This window comes from Cervus canadensis, chromosome 5 (assembly GCF_019320065.1).
Source record: "Cervus canadensis isolate Bull #8, Minnesota chromosome 5, ASM1932006v1, whole genome shotgun sequence".
Lineage (NCBI taxonomy): Eukaryota > Metazoa > Chordata > Mammalia > Artiodactyla > Cervidae > Cervus > Cervus canadensis.
The window spans coordinates 8775379-8794691 of record NC_057390.1 but is presented as its reverse complement, the minus strand read 5'-3'; the positions used below and the strand labels follow the sequence as shown (position 1 = coordinate 8794691).

The 19313-nt window shown below is 45.7% G+C and overlaps 1 long non-coding RNA gene across 1 annotated transcript; it reads right to left on the bottom strand.

Moving 5' to 3' along the window:
- Nucleotides 1-6281: 6281 nt before the first annotated feature.
- LOC122442562 lies at nucleotides 6282-18054 on the bottom strand. The gene is made up of 4 exons (XR_006269659.1): nucleotides 17918-18054; nucleotides 16568-16649; nucleotides 8816-8946; nucleotides 6282-7920 (listed from the first exon to the last, which is right to left on the bottom strand). It is a non-coding gene; the product is annotated as an uncharacterized LOC122442562 (long non-coding RNA).
- Between the last annotated feature and the right edge of the window lie 1259 nt (nucleotides 18055-19313).

The window sequence follows — 19313 nt, the reverse complement described above, 5'->3', positions numbered from 1 at the left end:
ATGAAACATAAACAAGCAAACACAGAAATGAACAAATAAGATGTTCAGAGCGTGGTAAGTGCCGGGAAGGAATTCAGGAGAATGAGATGGGATCGTGGGATTCGGGAGGCTGGTGTGACACAGGGTCTGGAGGGGCTCCTCCTAAGAGGCAGGAGGAGAGAGGAATAGCTGTTCCGCAGACAGCCGGGGGAGGGAAAGAGCCAGGAGAAGGGGAGGCGAGGCGCCTCGGAAGAGAACTCGGTCTTCGGGAGGTGCTGGGGAGGCAGGGGGCCAGGACGCGCGGGAGGCTGGAGCTGGTATTCAGGGCTGTAAACGAACTGCTGAAACAGTTGACACTGGCAGATTCAGAGACACTGACTGTGGGGTGGGTGGGTGGAAGAATGATCTGGTTTTTTTTTTTTTAATTTATTTTGGGGACGTCCCTGGTGGTCCAATGGCTGAGACACTGAGCTCCCTCTGCAGGTGGCCGGAGTTCGATCCCTGGTCAGGGAACTAGATCCCACATGCCACAACTAAGACCAGGTGGAGCCAAATAAATAATAAACATTTAAAAATTTTCTTTTCACATTAAAGGTAGGTTGATTTACAATGTTGTATTAATTTCAGGTACACAGCAGGTAGATGAGGTTAAAGGTGAAGTCACACTCTTCTGGGCAAACACCTGGAGAAAACCATAATTCCAAAAAAAGACCTCAGTGTTCATTGCAGCACTATGTATAATAGTCAAGATATGCAAACAACCTGAGCGTCCACTGACAGAGGAATGGATAAAGAAGATGTGGTACATGTATACAGTGGGATACTTCTCAACCGTAAGACAGAACAAAACAGTGCCATTTGCAGAGGTGTGGATGGACCTAGACAATGTCACACAGAGTGAAGCCAGTCAGAAGAAAAAAACTAACATGTAATCTCATTTATATGTGGAATCTAGAGAAAGGGTACAGATGAACTTATTTGCAAAGGAGAAATAGAGACACAGATGTAGAGAACAAGCATATGGAGATCAAGGTGAAAGGGAGGGGGGATGAACTGGGAGACTGGAATTGACACATAGACACTAATGACATTATGTGTATTAATAAAATAGATAACTAATGGGAACCTACTGTACAGAACAGGGAACTCTACTCAATGCTCTGTGCTGACCTAAATGGGAAAGAAATCCAAAAAGGAGAGATCTATATGTGTGTGTGCATATATACAGTTATATATGTGTGTGTGCATATATATAGTTATACATATGTGTGCATACATATAGTTATGTATATGTGGGTGCATATATATAGTTATGTATATGTGTGTGTGCATATATATAGTTATATGTGTGTGTGCATATATATAGTTATGCATATGTGTGTACATACATATAGTTATGTATATGTGGGTGCATATATATAGTTATGTATATATGTGTGTGCATATATATAGTTATATGTGTGTGTGCATATATATAGTTATGCATATGTGTGTGCATACATATAGTTATGTATATGTGTGTGCATATATGTAGTTATGTATATGTGTGTGCATATATGTAGTTATATATGTGTGTGCATATATGTAGTTATGTATATGTGTGTGCATATATATAGTTATGCATATGTGTGTGCATACATATAGTTATGTATATGTGTGTGCATATATATAGTTATGTATATGCGTGTGTGCATATATATAGTTATATGTGTGTGCATATATATAGCTATGCATATGTGTGTGCACACATATAGTTATGTATATGTGTGTGCATATATGTAGTTATGTATATGTGTGTGCATATATGTAGTCATGTATATGTGTATGTGCATATATATAGTTATGTATATGTGTGTGTGCATATATGTAGTTATATATGTGTGTGCACATATATAGTTATGCATATGTGTGTGCATATATGTAGTTATGTATATGTGTGTGCATATATGTAGTCATGTATATGTGTGTGTGCATATATATAGTTATATATGTGTGTGTGTGCATATATATAGTTATGTATGTGTGTGTGCATATATATAGTTATGTATGTGTGTGTGCATACATATAGTTATGTATATGTGTGTGCATATATATAGTTATGTATATGTGTGTGTGCATACATATAGTTATGTATATGTGTGTGCATATATGTAGTCATGTATATGTGTATGTGCATACATGTAGTCATGTATATGTGTGTGTGCATATATATAGTTATATATGTGTGTGTGCATATATATAGTTATGCATATGTGTGTGCATATATGTAGTTATGTATATGTGTGTGCATATATGTAGTCATGTATATGTGTGTGTGCATATATATAGTTATATATGTGTGTGTGTGCATATATATAGTTATGTATGTGTGTGTGCATATATATAGTTATGTATGTGTGTGTGCATATATGTAGTTATGTATATGTGTGTGCATATATGTAGGCACCCTGAAAGTGGAGAATCCCAGTCGCGGACAACCACTCTTCTTCTGACAGAAACATCACTTTTGTAAAGCTTTGTCCCATCATTACTGCAACTCCCCATCCATCCTATTTCATCCTCCAGGCCCTCAGGAATTGTCCCCACCTCAGGAGGCTTAGGCATTCATGATACTTAATTTTATGGGTCAATTTGACTCAGTCAAAGGACACTGGGGAAGACTGAGGGCAGGAGGAGAAGGGGACGACAGAGGATGAGATGCTTGGACTGTACCATTGACTCAATGGATGTGGGTTTGAGCAAACTTCGGGACATGGTGAAAGACACGGAAGCCTGGCGTGCTGCAGTCCATGGGGTCACAAAGAGTAAGACACGACTGAGTGACTGAACAGCAAGGGATGTCCAGAGAGCTGGTAAAATGTTATTTCTTGATGTGTCTCTCTGAGGGTGTTCTTGGATAAGATGAACATTTGGATAATATGAACATTTGAACTGATGGACTGAATGAAGCAACTGGTCCTCCCTGATGTGAGTGGACATCATCTGATCCACTAGGGGCATGAAGACAACACAAGCTGGAGGAAGAGAGAATTCATGCTCTCTGTCTGCCTGACAGCTTGAAGTGGGACATGGGTCTTCTCTGGCCCTCGGACGGGGACTTCTGCCCCTGGCTTCCCTAGATCTCAGGTCTTGGGACTTGGACAGGAAGCAACCCCATTGGCTCTCCAGGTTTGCAGCATCCATATTTGATGAGCCAGTTCCTTATAAAAAATCTTTAGGTGTGTGTGTGTGTCCCCACTGTTTCTGTTTCTCTCGAGAATGCTGAGTCACACACCACTCCATAGCCTTGAGGCCAAATCCTCCCTACAATTTCCAACCATTCCATTCCCCTGCAGCCCTTCTACAAATCCTTGGGCAAGTGGGACCCAGAGGAAGTATTTGGCCACCCACTGGGCCTAGTTGAAAATAGAGCAAAGAACGAGAAGCCCTCCGTGCCCCAGGACCTCTGAGTCCCCCCTGACAACTGGTTTTCCAGCAGAGAGGTTATAGAAAGGAGAGATGGAATTTATTAACCGTCTCCTTGGCCTGTCTCTCCCGATTCTTGTGGGCTCCCCAGACGTCGTTAGGCGCCAGATGCCTATGCAAGCGGCCGTTTGCATGTCTGTGTTAAAGTTGACTTAATTAGGAGAGTTTACCTCGAATCGATGCTTAAATGAATTCTGTTAGTGGCACAACATTTTTGACTACTGTCTATCGCCGTGCCTCATGGCTGGAAAAGGACAGCTCTGAAGTCATGTTTACACGCATTGATGCGCAGTAGGCAAAGAAAATGGGACCGGGGTCGAGTGAACTCCTGTAGGATAAATAGAGATAAATAATTCAGATTCTCATTAGAATAGAGGCACGGGGCTGCGGTGCAGGGGAGCGCCCGCCTTTGTGTGAATTGGAATGCAGTCAGAAGCCAGAGCATGTAACCTAGCATTAATATTAACATAAATCAGGCGCAGGAATTAGCGATACTTCTTAAGTCTTCTAGGATAACTGGATTCCTACTATATTGTTTCGTCCTCCTGGGCATTTTAGTAATCATGTAATAGAAACGTTGAGGTAGTTGAGATATTCTTTCTCTGGCTCTGTGAAAGGATTTTTTAACACAATGTCTTTGGTAGACAGTTTTGATAGAATGCATAGAACAAAAAGAAATATGCCTATTTTGGTAATATGGGTATGTTTCATTAGCTCAGCCTGGAGCGATATGACATTACATTCTAAAAGGAATACAATTAATAACAATGAGAGATTTTTAGCTCTCAGATCATAGCTGGAGGAAAGGAGCGCAGTGTCAGGGCAATTAAGAGAAGTCACTGTATTACCTTTGTCTGCACACCCTGAACACCACCCTGTCTCAATGTGTTGAATAGTTATTTCTTTAGCGTGGAATTTGTAATTTATTTTGATGTTTCCTATAATTCAGACCACCATTAGAAAAAATGATTTTTTGTCCTCTTTTTTTTTCTAAGCAGGTAAGAAAAAAATCTTTAAAAATAACAGGCTAGTGGAAATGAACATTTCTTTGGCTGGGATTGCTTCTATTTTTCTAGAAGGGAATGAGTGACTGTAAGAGAGACGCACCCAGAAACTGCTGGGGATGAAACTGAATGAGATCATCCCACTGGTGTAGCAGGCACATATTTTAAAAACGTCGGAAGCAACTCTGGTCCATGCTTTACAGAACAGCAACCCAGGAAAAGAAGCTGGACTTGGAGACCATTAGAATGATCAGCCAGGATATTATTTTATTCAGTGTTAACCTTTATGTTTTATGTTAAATGACAGTGAAGGTTCTGGAACACTATGATTCCCCAGAGTCTCCATAGCGAACGTTTCTTTTATCTCTAAAGAGGTTTCCTTTTACTCTGCAATGTGGAAGTTGCTCCTGGCTCCCTTCACTGGTCAGTTTTAATAGGCATGTTTGTTGTTGCTGTTTAGTTGCTCAGCCGTGTCCAACTCTATGTGACCCCATGGACTGTAACCCGCTAGGCTCCTCTGTCCACGGGATTCTCCAGGTAAGAATACTGGAGTGGGTTGCCATGCCCTTCTCCAGGGGATCTTTCTGATCCAGAGATTGAACCTGAGTCACCTGTATTGGGAGGCGGACTTTTAGCGCTAAGCCACCCAAGAAGCCCTGTCACAGGCACAGCAAAAGATAAAATGGTTTGAAACTTGAAAACTCTGGTTTTTAGAAGCAGAGGATGAAGAGGCTGGTGGGAGACCTCTTGTGTGTGTCCTGTCTGCATCCAGCTTTAGGACTCCTGGGTCTGTCTGGGTGAGAGGGAGCTTGCAGGTGATAGGTGGGATGAGAGGCTGGGGAGAGAGAGACAGGGCATGCCAGAGACCCCCACCCATTAGTCCAGCTGCCCCATAATTGATCCTGATGGACTTTTTTGCCTGGCGACAGTCCACCGCCCGTCAGCAGGGATCTGGGCTCAGAGCTTCAGCCGGCAGGGATTAATGCCTGACTCCGTTTCCACTCATGAGTAATGTATTAAAATTTTGTAGCTAATAAATTCTTCATCCGAGAGGCTCCAGACGACTTCTCACTTCCACGGCGACCTGGTTAATGTAACACCAGCCTGGCCCTGGCTCCTGCCTGCGCCAGGTTCCCAAGGCTTCTGAATGCAGCCGGCAGGCCTGCCACCTCCCTCCTCCTGTGACCCCCGGTTAGCTGCTGCATATATGCAGACGCACAAGCCTCTTCAGACAATTAAATCACACCAAACTGCCCGGGGACTTGGACCTGCGAGGGCTGTGTGAGCGGGGCCCCCTCCCCTGCTAAGTATTATTGACAAATCCATCAAGGGTAGTGATGCATTGGTTTCCACCTCACCTAGAAGGACACTGGGGCAGCGGTGACATGCTGTCACCGTGGTAACTGCGGCTGAAGTGAACAGCCTGTTAGGAGAGGTGACCTCTGTTGGCAGCGAGCCTAGAGACGTCGCACTTGCCCGGCTGCCATGTCACCGGGACCCCAAGGAGCGGCCCGGCATCCCCCGATTGATTCATTAGGTCCTAAATGTATCGATCGCTCCAATTTGCGGGAATTTATTATATTGATATTGGACTGATTAACATTTTGTGCCAGACTGGTTCGATATGTGCTTGTAACAGCTTTTAATGATTAATTGACTTTTATGATTCCATCTCAGGGCTGTCAGCGAGCTGTGAACTGTAGGCAGGCCGCTTCTGGGCTGTCTCTCAAGTGGCGCGGGGCAGTGATTGAATACCTAGGAAATTAGTGTCCTTGCTGTCTCATTTTATGAAAGATAAATGCTATGACATTTCACGCAGACCTTAATTTAGAACAGAACTAAGCAGATCATTTCGCAATTTGATCCTAAACAGGTAAATATCACAAATTGTTTAGCATTTCCCAAGTTAAGCGCACGGAAAACAAAGTGGAGCGGTCAGCGGGGAGCCAGCAGAAGGTAAAACGCGATCATATGGGCGGGACTGCGCAGCACTTTAATAATCATGTAATTTATGAGGGCTAACATCCGGGCCCATTTTTCAGCCCGGAATATACTCCTCTCATTCACTCGGCGCTCAGCCCGGGGCGTGCCGTTTGGCACTGTTTGAAAAGTTAGCATTTACCTTTCCGGCCACAGGCAGCCCTGCGTTATTGCCTGGTGAGTCGAGGAAAATACATTGACTGATTTGCCACAAAAGTAAATAGCAGAGGAAGGGATGGGCTCTCGCTTAATATGGGGAGCATCGCAAACAGCACGGGTTATGTGGTGCCTACAACAACCGTAAACATTATGAAAAGACAGCACGGGAAGATGAGAGTTTATTGTGTTCTCCAAAGACGGAGGGAGAGGGGCACGTGGGCAAGTGTGCCAGCCCACACCTTCCCGCATTCATATTTAAAGCATATTTCCTTCCTTTCATTTTAATTAAAAGACTTAAGTTAGGGAGAAACTGTCTAAACATCATGTCAAATTATTCATGTTTGTACATATAAGGAATGAAATGAAACGGTTCTCCCGCGCACAGCTCTTTTTTCTTTACCGTTCCGGATTCTTCCGTCACGTTCTGCGCCGAGGAAGGACACCTTTTTTTTTTTTTTGATGTGCAGTTGTCAGTTGCTAATGTGTAACCCAACGTATGCATATCCATATTTTATGGCTCTCGCCTGAGAGATGCGCAAACCCAGAACGCTTTTATTTTCTCCAGCCCTCCGCTGGTGCAAAGCCTGAGAGTCACAGAGTCAGGGCCCCAGAGCCGCCAGAAACTCCAACGGGTAGGTTCGCTCATCTCTGACAGCGGCCTAGGCTACCTTCTTCCTTGACTTGTGGACCAACGACTTAATATCATTTCCACTTGTGGATGGACCTACAGCTTTGTCTTTGTTTTCGAGATTTATTGATCTGTTTAGGCTGTCCTGGGTCTTTGCTGCTGTGCAGGCTTCTCTGGCTGTGGCGAGCGGGGTCTCCTCTCTTGGGCTTCTCGTGGTGGAACACAGGCCCTAGCCTCCTGGGCTTCAGTAGCTGGGCTCCTGGGCTCAGCATGGGTGGCTCCCCGGCTCTAGAGGACAGGCCCAGTAGCTGTGGTGCACAGGCTTAGCTGCTTCACGGAGTATGGAATCTTCCCAGACTAGGGATTGAACCTGTCTCTCCTTCCTGCATTGACAGGCAGATTCTTATCCATTGCACCACTAGGGAAACTTACATTTTTTTGTTTTTGTGATTCCTTTGTCCCGGGTGGAAAGCAGAGCTTGATTGGCAGCCTGGTGTTTGTGTATCTACCTATACACACCCTCGGGCGGTCTCTGAATGGAGGTAGGTCCCCTGCGTGGTTTGAAGCATGGTCACCTCACTGTCCCCAATTCTAGGCCCCGCTTGGCACTGGTTGCCGCCGGCTACAACAGCATCTCGACTGTCTCACTCGTGCACCAAGTAGAGATGGGGCGAGAGCCTTGGAAACCCTCAACGTGCCGCTCTCCTGTTTGGAAATCGAGAAAGCAGGAACATAATTGCTTTTGTTGGAGCACAATCCTGAATAGCAAAAGACGCTTTAAACATCTGCCCTTCCTCTGATTGGCTTTACATCGTTTCTCTTTTTGGCTACTGTTCATTATTCTGCATTATATTCATTACCGAGGAGTCACATCCAAGCCAATATTTTCGTACGCTGAAGGCTGACTTGGATTCAGGGTATTTCATCGGATCCAGCCCCACACAAACCCGTAATAGACTGTGACACACCACCCAGAGATAAATTCTATAGAGAGAACTGGGTTTCATGCCCAAGGATTGGATTCTCTCCGTTGTACCAGAGACACCGGATCCCCAGGCCCGGAGGAGGGAAGTGAGTCTCTCTCTGGTTTCTCCCTTTTATTGGGAAGGGGAGAAGGAAGAACCTGACCCTGTCCTGAAGTCTCCCCTGGGTTCATGCATTGGGGTTTCCTCCACATGTGCTAATACACAGGCATACAGGCACACACGTGCGTGCGTGCTAAGTCGCTTCAGTCGTGTCCAACTCTTTTCGAGCCACTGGACTGTAGCCTGCCAAGCTCCTCTGTCTGTGGGATTCTCCAGGCAAGAATACTGGTGTGGGTTGCCATGCCCTCCTCCAGGGGATCTTCCCAACCCAGGGATTGAACCCGAGTCTCTTACATCTCCTGCATTAGTAGGCTTGTTCTTTACCACTAGCACCACCTGGGAAGCCAGGCACACACATCCATACCTCACACTCACCAACGGTGCATTGGTTCTGCCAATTCTCTGCCATCAGGGAGGGGGTGAGGTTCGTTGTTTTGGAGTCTCTTTGGCATCCTAAACTCCCTAATTAGAATTCAGACTTCTTTACTTGGTTGAAACCAGTGGGTTCACCTCACCTGCATTTGTCCATCAAGGAGAGTTTCCAGGAGTCTCTGAATACTCGATCACCTCTTTCCTTCCAATCACTAATTGAATAACTTTCTGTATTTATTTTATCTTCTGGTTCTGCTGTCGGATACCTGTTGCCCTATTAGCAGGAATTCAGTGAAAAATTTAACAGGAAAAAAAAGTGTTGATTCCCCCAAATGGATGACTGGAATTCATTCTCTCCTTATCCTGTGGTTATTAGCCTCCAAAATGCTTACCTTTTAGTCTGCATTTTAACTCAGATAGAAGAGGTACAGAAAGTGTGGGAAATAATCTTATTCTAACACTTTAGGAAAACACCCAAAAGTTCAAGTAGAAAAAAGTCAGTTTCTCATTTTCTAAAGATATTTTTTATCTGGACATTTTATTAGTAAGATCAACCTAAAGAACCACTGTGGCATGGTTTATTTAATAGTCATAAAATATGGTAACAATCTGTATTTAGGTTACTTATATGTAATAGAAATTCTGGTACTGACTATTTTGCATTTTTTTCTGGCTGCCCCGTGTAATATGCAGGACTTCCCTGACCAGGGATCAAACCCATGTCCCCTGCAGTGGAAGTTCATATTCTTAACCACTAGCCCTCCAGGGAAAGTCCTCTAACTTCTTTACATTTTTGATACTAGAATTTTTATTATAGATTGAAATTTTACTTAACAATTACTGCCTTTAAAATCGGTGGTATCATACTTCACAATTGTATGATGATTTATTATTTTATGAGTTTATTTGTATGTCTCTAATCTAAACAAGAGGAGAGAGAAGAAGACTCTTGAGAGTCCCTTTGACTGCAAGGAGATCAAACCAGAATCTGAAAAGAAATCAACCCTGAATGTTCACTGAAAGGACTGATGCTGGGAGATCCAATATTTTGGCCACCTGATGCGATAAGCTGTCTCATTGGAAGAGACCCTGATGCTGGGAAGGCTGAAAGCAAAAAGAGAAGGGGGTGACAGAGGATGAAATGGTTGGATGGCATCACCAACTCACTGGACACGAATTTGAGCGAAGTGTCCAGTCCAAAGACGAACACTCCCACAAAGATGAAGTGGGAGATAGTGGAGGACAGAGGAGCCTGGTGTGCTGTAGTCCATGGGGTTGCAAAGAGTTGGACAAGACTGAGCAATTAAACAACAATGTCAATAATGTTATCTCTTATGGCATGGTAATATATTTATACACAATGTTATATGAAATTATAAGGTTATAAGTGTTAACATATTGATTATGCTAAACATTTGTTGTGGAGGATGGTGGCTCATATGGTAGAATCTGACTGTCCCGGTGGAAATTTTGTTTCTGCCAATTAGCTCCACAGCCTGGAGACCATTTCTCAGCTTCTCTTTCTTCTTTGTGTATCCAATGTGGTTTTGCAAAAGTTTGTGTGAGGATTAAAGGAGATTAGGGGTGTACAGCCGGTGAGCAATATGTAACACACAGCACGCACTCAGTGAGTGCTAGGCGCTATTATTAAATTAATCGTTCTACAGAGAAGCATTCTCCTCTGAGTTTACCATACAGTCACATGGCTTTCATCTAATGATTTAACTTTAAAGATTGCTTTTGTACACTTCCGTAAAAGGGTTCACTTATTTTTTCTCATGAGCCTTGTGAGAGACTCAAGCCAAGAATTCCCACTTACAGGTGAAAATTCAGGTCTGTGAGTTCCACAGTCACACAGTTCATGGTGGGTGGAAGGTCCTCTTCCCCTTATCTTCACCCTGCCTTGCTGCCCCACTCCCCATCGGACCTGCATCCATCAGGGGTCAAGGACAGCTCATTTGTCCACTTCAGTCAATCTGTGTTAAGTCACTTCAGTCCTGTCCGACTCTTTCATGACCCCGTGGACTGTAGCCCGTCAGGCTCCTCTGTCATCAATGATATGGATGCCAGCCTAGGCTAGACTATTGGAGTGGGTTGCCATACCCTCCTCCAGGGGATCTTCCTGACCCAGGGGTCGAATCAGTGCCTCTTACGTTACCTCCCAAATACGGGGCCTCCAAGGGACTGGTTAGGGAGCTGGGCTGTGCTGTTCAGAATGAAATGAACAAACAAGCAATAAGGGGTCTTTTCATGAGAGCCTATGGCCATTTCAGTGAAAACCAGTGTCTGTAACATCTACAAAGACAAAGGACCCCCAGACCAAAGGCAGTTGGGGGCAGCTAGCCTTATCCCATGTGGTCCTGGAGACTCTGCCTCCCCGCACCTCCCACAGGTGTGTGAAGGAGCAGGATGCAGGGGCTCCCAGTCCTACCCCAGGGCGGCTGGATCTGCTTGTGGGCTTGGGGTTTGTTTAGGGGGAGGAGTGTGCTCACCTTTCCCCCTAAAAGTGCTGTTTCCCTGAGGGACTTTATCTAGAGCTTGACCAAAAAATCCCGGACTACCAACCCAGACTGCGGCTATTCTTCCCCGCCCATCCCTAAGCACCCCCCTCCATTCCTCCCCACCCAACCCTCAAGCATCTTCCTTCTTCCAACATTAGCTGCACTTCAGGGGCCCCTGTCTGCTGCTCTTCAGAGACAATCAGCTTGCTGAAGCTGTAGCTCCAATACTTTGGCCACCTGATGCGAAGAGGCGACTCATCGGAAAAGACCCTGATGCTGGGAAAGATTGAGGGCAGGAGGAGAAGAGGATGACAAAGGATGAGATGGTTGGATGGCATCACCAACTCAATGGACATGAATTTGAGCAAACTCCTGGAGATGGTGAAGCCTGGCTAGTTGCAGTCCATTGGGTGGCAAGGAGCCAAACATGACTTGGCAACTGAACGATAACAATCAGGACTGATGGAAACTCAAGGGTTATTATTTTTAAAAATTTCTTCTGTTCCAGTTGCCCACGTATTTTGGGTAAACAATGTGATACAGCCAGGTCACTGTGAATCTCTTCACCTGGTTCAGCTCCTTTGGATGCTATAATTTATAAGACTTTACTCTCTACCGTATGGTTGGTTATTTTCCTTAATAGACTTTCCTGAGCAGCCTTATCAGAAGCTTTCTGAAAAGTAAATTATGTCCACCAGGTCAACTGGTCTCCAGTTTTATTAATCTGGAAATTATACCTGTAATGCTTCCTGAAAATGCTTGATGCAACAGAAGCCACGAATGCAGTAATTAACATGCAACTTGATGAATTCCTGCCCAGACATCCAAACACAGGCAAAATAGCAGAGCCACGGAGACAAACAACCCGGAGTGGGAAATTCTGCCATCCTGCTCCCACCTCTGTTTATGTTACCTGCCACTTCCTATGCCCAGGGCTTCATTTAACCTCAGAGGTACAGGTTTGCCCAGTGGATAAACACATTGGAGAGAACACTTGTCCAGGTGGGGTTCTGAGCATTTTTGTAGCCACATCGGGTATGTGGTGTCAGAAACGGGCACGGCCAGGCTGAGAAGCTCCAGGGCACAGGGCTGAAGGCCAGGGCGATGCAACTGGAACAGAGTCTAGAGGGGGAGTCTAGACTAGAGGAACAGAGTCTGGGGCGGGTGCAGCTCTGACCCGCAGGCGAGCCACTGAGTGTATTCTGGCAGGTAATCGCGGGGGCAGACATTCAAGGAGGGGGTTTGGCAAATGGACAGTCAGCATCAGGAGGCCTGGGCAGCAGGGAACTTGGAGGTGGAAGACAGTGTCCAAGAGTAGGGCCGGAATGGGTACAAGGTGCTGTGTGCGGACAGTCTGGGCATCGTCGCCTCAGGACTCGGGATTTCTGGGCTGTCTGTCTCCCAGCCCTCCTGTGTTCCCATGCGGGTTAGACCCAGACCTGGCCGGGTAGGGGGACCCCCTGAATTCACTTGCTGCTTCAGCCCTGCATCTGGGGGGCGGAGTGCTGGTCCCTGTCACCCCCACACCCCCACACTTACTGCATTCTTTCCAGGTTGGGGCATGGTCTGGGCAGCACAGCACAGTCCAGAAGTTTGGGGCCAGACCAGGTCCACTTCCAGCTGGACTAAGGGCCCTGTATGATCCTAAATCAAAGACCCCCATGGCCCCAGGAACTTGCGATGAAGACAATGCGAGACAAAGCTGGGTCTCTCCAAGTGCAGTCAATGGCAAGACACTTACATCATTCCCCCCCACTTGTGTATTGAGTGTTGTGTGTGGTGGTTGTTATTTAGTCCCTAAGTAGTGTCCGACTCTTTGCGACCCCGTGGACTGTAGCCCTCTAGGCTCCTCTGTCCATGGGATTCTCCAGGCAAGAATACTGGGGTGGGTTGCCATTTCCTCCTCCACGGGGATCTTCCTGACCCAGGGGTTCAACCTGCGTCTCTTGCATCTCCTGCATTGGCAGGCTGGTCCTTCACCACAAGCGCCATCTGGGAAGCCTGGTGTTAAGATAAAGTGCAGGTAAACCTCTCAAAGAAACCTGTTCTCTCTCTTTTTTTTTTTTTAAGTTGGCGTATAATTGCTTTATAATGCTGTGTTAGTTTCTGCCGTGCAACAACCTGAATCAGTCATATGTCTACATAGATCTCCTCTTTTTTGTATTGCCTTCCCATTTAGGTCACCAGAGATTGTTGATTAGAGTTCCCTGTGCGATATAGCAGGTTCTCACTAGTTATCTATTTTATACATGGTATCAACTGTGTATATATGTATACACACATACACACATCAATACCAATCTCCCAGTTCATCTCAGCTCCCTTCTTTCCCCCTTGGTGTCCATGCATTTGTTTTCTACATCTCTGTCCCTACTTCTACTTTGCAAATAAGTTCATCTATACCACTTTTCTAGATTCCATATACATGTGTTAATATACAGTATTTGTTTTGTTCTTTCTGACCTACTTCCCTCTGTATGATAGTCTCTAGGTCCATCCACTTCTCTGCAAGTGATCTGATTTCATTCCTTTTTATGGCCAAGTAATATTCCTTTGCATATATGTACCACATAGAAGCCTGTCCTCTTCGACCTTCATCACCCACCTGCCAGCATATCAGTCTGAAGCTTGAGTCTGAGACAGCTGTGTCTTCACCACTGAGATCACTGAGAGCGCAGGTGACCTGAGGAGCTCGCGGGCTGCAGCTCCTCTAATTCAGTCCCAGATCAGGGGAAGCACCTGGGGAGGCATCTGGGTGTGAAGTGGGCTTTCCTGGTGCCCAGGGAGGTGAGTAGGCATTTTTAATGCCTCTCTCAGGGGGCCTGTCTTCACCACCGAACCTGACAGTGACAAGGTGATGGAGTCAGAACACAGGACGTATGGCTCACTTGCCTGGTCCTGAATCCTGCAGGTGCAGAGTCCGGGGTCCAGACCCCAGGAACCCCAGGGGAGGTTCAGGCTTCCTGCCCAGCCCCCGAGCCCGGGCTCACATCCTCCGTGGGTTTGCTTTGAGCGCATGTGTGGACTTGAGTCGCCTGCAGGGAAAATTTTGCTGCTTATGTGTTTCTCTTTATTCCTCAGGAAGGCTGTGTACTTCATGAACCATGTGCGTGATATGCTTTAGGCTGTGTCTAAATGATGTATTTCTCCAACCCCAAAGTGCAACATTTAGACGATTTGTACCATATTTTTGTATGTTTAGAAACAGCTGGTTGATTGACTGAATTTTTAATTTTTCACAGAAATGTTTGATGTTGGGGAGACTGTGCCTTTTAAGTCCTCAGAGGAGAGAAAAGATTTGTATAAAGTTTCTTTTTTCATAAATATTTATATTGTGATTAATGACTCTGAGCAGAAACTCCATGATGGACGAGACCATCCTGCCCCACACATCAGCTAAAGGTTCATCTTGCAGAGTCCTGGCGCCCATGCCCGCTTTGGGAGTCTGCCCCTAAATCCTTTAGATTTCAGTTGTCATCAAACCCTTCCGTCCCATTTTGGAACTGGTTTTCAAATTCATCTGCGATCATTTGCTGCCATAATTTTAAATAAGCTGTCCTGAATATTCTGTCAGCTGAGCTGCAAAAAATAGTCCATTACTGTTATCCTTGCTTTACATGTAATAGATGCCCAATATTTACTCATTAGGTCGATCAATATTGAATATGTATTAATTTTAATGTACTAAAATATTAACATATATTGTGTTACATAGTGAAATACTATTCATGTAAATTAATATATATTTAATAATATAAAATATATTAAATTGAATTGAATGCATCTCTCAAGGCAAGTAGCTATGGAAAAGTAAAATGACTCCATGATCTACAAGACTCTGAATACTGAGTATGGCATGCATGTTCAGTCGCTTCAGTTGAGCCCGACTCTTTGTGACCCCATGGACTGTAGCCCGCCAGGCTCCTCTGTCCATGGAGATTCTCCAGGCAAGAATACTAGAGTGGGTTGTGGTGCCCTCCTCCAGGAGATCTTCCCAATCCAGGACTCAAACCCAAGTCTCTCATGTCTCCTGCATTGGCAGGCAGGTTCTTTACCACTAGCGCCACCTGGGAAGTCCCCGTTGAATATGAAGTAGGTGCCCAAGGCTTCACTAAGGATCTCATTGTGATGTCCACAAAAACATAGTGGGTGGAGCCCCCCCTCTCCAGCTTCCTGGAAGGACGCTAACAGCTCAGAGCTGGGGAGGAACCCCCTCAAGTTTGCGCAGCTCACAGCTGTGGGAGTCTGCAGGTTAAACCAGCCAGTCTGCGTCCAGAGCCCACACCTTCACCCTCTTTGCTCCCTAGAACCTGCTCTCTTAGCCCTCCTGTAGTCATCCCTGCCCTGCTCTGGAAATTTCCCCGGAGGCCCACCTGGCTGGAGGGAGAAGGGGAGCCAGGGCCTGGCCTCCTGTGGCCCGTGGCGGGCAGGGTTCTCTCTGCCTCCCGCACCTGGCCATGGAGGGGTACACCAGACGGCCTGTCTTTACACACTCGTCAAGGCCCAGGTTTGAAATGTTGGGCTCGGAACTTCCCAGAGTCATTGAAAAGCTGACTCAGCACAGCCAGAGAAAGAAGAGAGTGAGGCCCCAGTGAGTTTAGGCAGTTGGAGCAGGTGGCACCATTTCTTTCCCCAGCTGCTTGGGGAAACAGGACCTCCTGGTTCTGGACGTGGAGTTGGGCTAATGAGGTCCCTCAGACATCTGACTGTGGCCACAGGCGGAAATGACAGAGAGTGGGTGTGAATCTTGGGCTGTGAGAGCCCCGAGCATCAGCTACCAGGAAAACATGTGCAAGGAGTACCCCTTGAAAAACAGGGGTGAACCTGACTCAGGTGAGGATAGAGGGTTCCAGCACAAACCAGCTCCTGATCACACCTATGCTGGGCCCCCCACCCCCTTGTCCTGTGTGTGACTTCCCTATGGATTCTGATGTCGGTGAATGAGAAGAGAAAAGATGACTCAATGACATAATTGCTATACATTGTTGTTGTTCAGTTGCTAAGTCGCGTCCAACTCTTTGCGATCCCATGGGCTGCAGCATGCCAGGCTTCCCTGTCCTTCACTATCTCCCAGAGTTTGCTCAAACTCATGTCCATTGAGTTGGTGATGCCATCTAACCATCTCATCCTCTGTTGCCCCTTATTCCTCCTGCCCTCAGTCTTTCCCAACATGATGAGTCATCTTTTTGCATCAGGTGGCCAAAGTAAGTATTGCTATACATTAGGAGTGTCTATTCATTAGACATGTTAAACTTCTTCCTTGAACTAAAGACTTGGGAGTTTTGCAAAAATTGACAGCTAATTGAGTTTAATTGCATCTAGGTGCATTTCCTAGGCACTTGCTATGTACCCTGCATGGTGCCAGGTAGAAATAGCAAGGTGAGGAGGACTTACCTGCTGGATCATTGAACCATGATGGTGGTCCTTTCAGTGTGGGTCTTGGGCTCAGAATCCTGGCTCATCTTTCAGCTGAGGCCTGTGTGGGAGGGGAGGGTCCACATGCCTCAAGAAGAAAGGGTCCTGGCTTCCAAGGGACACACCCTAGGGACTATCAATGGGGACCTCCATCATGTAACATAATGCCTCTAACCTTCACCTTTCTATTTATAAAGTAATTCTTCACTTATATTATTTCTTGTATAAATAACCCTTTTGCACACGCATTTGAGGAGTCAGCAAGATCATGCATGGAAAACATCAGTAGCACAGTCTGTGTTTGCTAGTAGGTGTAATTGTTGACTCCAGCCAAGAGGTGGGGGCCTCTGACCTCTTAGGCTGAGCTCCATACCTGTCAAACAGAGCGAGTCCTTGACATTTTATTTTCTAAAGATTTTTTTTTTCACATGGGCTATTTTAAAAGTCTTTATTGAATTTGCTACAATATTCCTTCTGTTTCATGGTTTTTGTTTTTGTTTTTTGGCCGCAAGTCATGTGGGCTTTTAGTTCCCCCACCAGGGATCAAACCCATACCCCTTGCATTGGAAGGTGGAGTCTTAACCCCTGGACTGCCAGGGAAGTCCTTTGACAGCTTTTTAAAAATAATTAATTAATTAATTAATTTTAATTGGAGACTAATCACTTTATGATATTTTAGTGGTTTTTGCCATACATTCACATGAATCAGCCATGGGTGTACATGTGTCTCCCATCCTGAACCCCCCTCCTACCACCCTCCCCGTCCCATCCCTCAGGGTCATCCCAGTGCACCAGCCCTGAGCATCCTGACAGCTTATTTTTAAAGAGCATTATCAAAATTTGATGAAAGGTCACCGACGAGGACAACTGGAAACAAACATTTCAGGGCTCTGCAGCATTGATGCAGAAAGATTTTCCCCCTCTTTTCAGAGGCATCATTCGGGAAGCGCTGACTCAAAGTGTTTGGATGACACTTTCAGGAGAAAGGAGGTGGGGGGCGCTCAGCCAACAGTCGCAGGTGTTATATGGAAACCCCAAATTGGTTACTGTGACTCTCCTGAGCTCGGGGAAGGAAGTGGGTGGGTGGACGGGTGGGGAAATAGTGGCAAAACTGGGTTGGAAACCATGGGCTCCATCTGATGAATCTTAGCAAATATTCCTCTCTGTTTCCTTCCTTCTCCTGGGGGCGGGATTTGCATAAGCATTTTCTAGAGTCCAGATAACAAAACCATGCCTTGAGGGACGTTTCACTTTCTCGGCCCATAATCTAGGCCGATCCTTTCCAAGATGCAGAAATCTTTGATCAACAACAACAAAATATGTACTCACCCTGTTCAAGAAGCTTTCCAAATCGAGGCACAAAGGAGGGGCTGATGTTCGCCCACTGCCCGCCTGGCGTCCCAGCCGCCCTTTCATCCCTTCATCCTGGAATATTTTTCTCACAGCAGAAAGTACTTAGACTTTCCTCATGGACCTTAACCCTTCGCAGAGTATTTAATGTTTGCCCCGAGGGCGTGTAGACTTGTGCCCATTCAGCACACAGAGCCGGGCTGCCCCCAGGAAGATGCAGGGGTGTGTTTATCATCAGAGAAGGTGTTTTTTCCCAAGACCAGCAATGTTTAGAGAGCAGACAGGTTACCTCTGAAAAGGATGCACTGTGACAGACAGCAAGTGCTGGCACCTCCTCAGTGTGGGGACTGCTCTGCCCTCTTAGGAAAACGGTGCTGTGTGCCAGCTACAAATTGGCACTTGCCATCTGCCTCTACGAAGATTAAATCACAAGCTGCCACGACCGCTGACCTTCAGCACCCCTGAAAGGAGTTCAGGTGGGAGATCAGGAATGAGGCACTCTGTGATCTGGGAAAAACTGGCAGAAGAGATCTTCAGATAGTTAGATGTTCTCAGGAGATTTTATGAGCCCTATTCTTGCATCTCCTCACATCTAGAAAAGCACTAAAATCCTTCACAGTGACATCCGCTCTTCAGACTAGCAATAACCTTCATGAGGTTAGCAGAAACCTTCTGCAAAAATGTGTGAATTCCAATGAATATTCAGGGTTGATTTCCTTTAGGATGGACTGGTTGGATCTCCTTGCACTTAAGGGACGCTCAAGAGTCTTCTCCAGGACCACAGGTCAAAAGCATCAGTTCTTTGGTGCTCAGCCTTCTTTAGAGTTTCTCACATCCATATGTGACGACTAGAAAAACCATAGCTTTGACTTATCTGACCTCATCAGAACCATCTTTCTGGGTGCAAAGAAGACCTGGATGCTTTTATTTACCCTTTTCTTCCTCAGCCTCACCTGGTCTCTCCGTAGATAGGATATTGGAACTAAAATGGTGTTCGTCCTGACTTTTAAGATTCCACACATTGATGGTCTGAGTAATCCCGGGAGCTCCTCCATCCTCATCTGATATCCTGTGATTGAAACACTCAGAAATCTGGCTTCAGAAACAAATTCACACTCTTTAAGTGCTTTGAGAGTTACGTCCACCTTTTCACATGATTCTTTCCTCCTCTTTTTTAAATTGGAATTTAACTTTCTTCCTCTAGGAGGGGACCAAGAAGAAATATCACAGAATGAAATGATAGCTTTGCCAAGTGTATTTAGGACAAGAATGAAGACCAGAACAACAGGTGAAAATGACAGGCAGCAGAAAGCGAGAATATTGAGTATCAGAAAATAACAACATTTAAATGTAATTCTGAACCTGGCTAGGACCT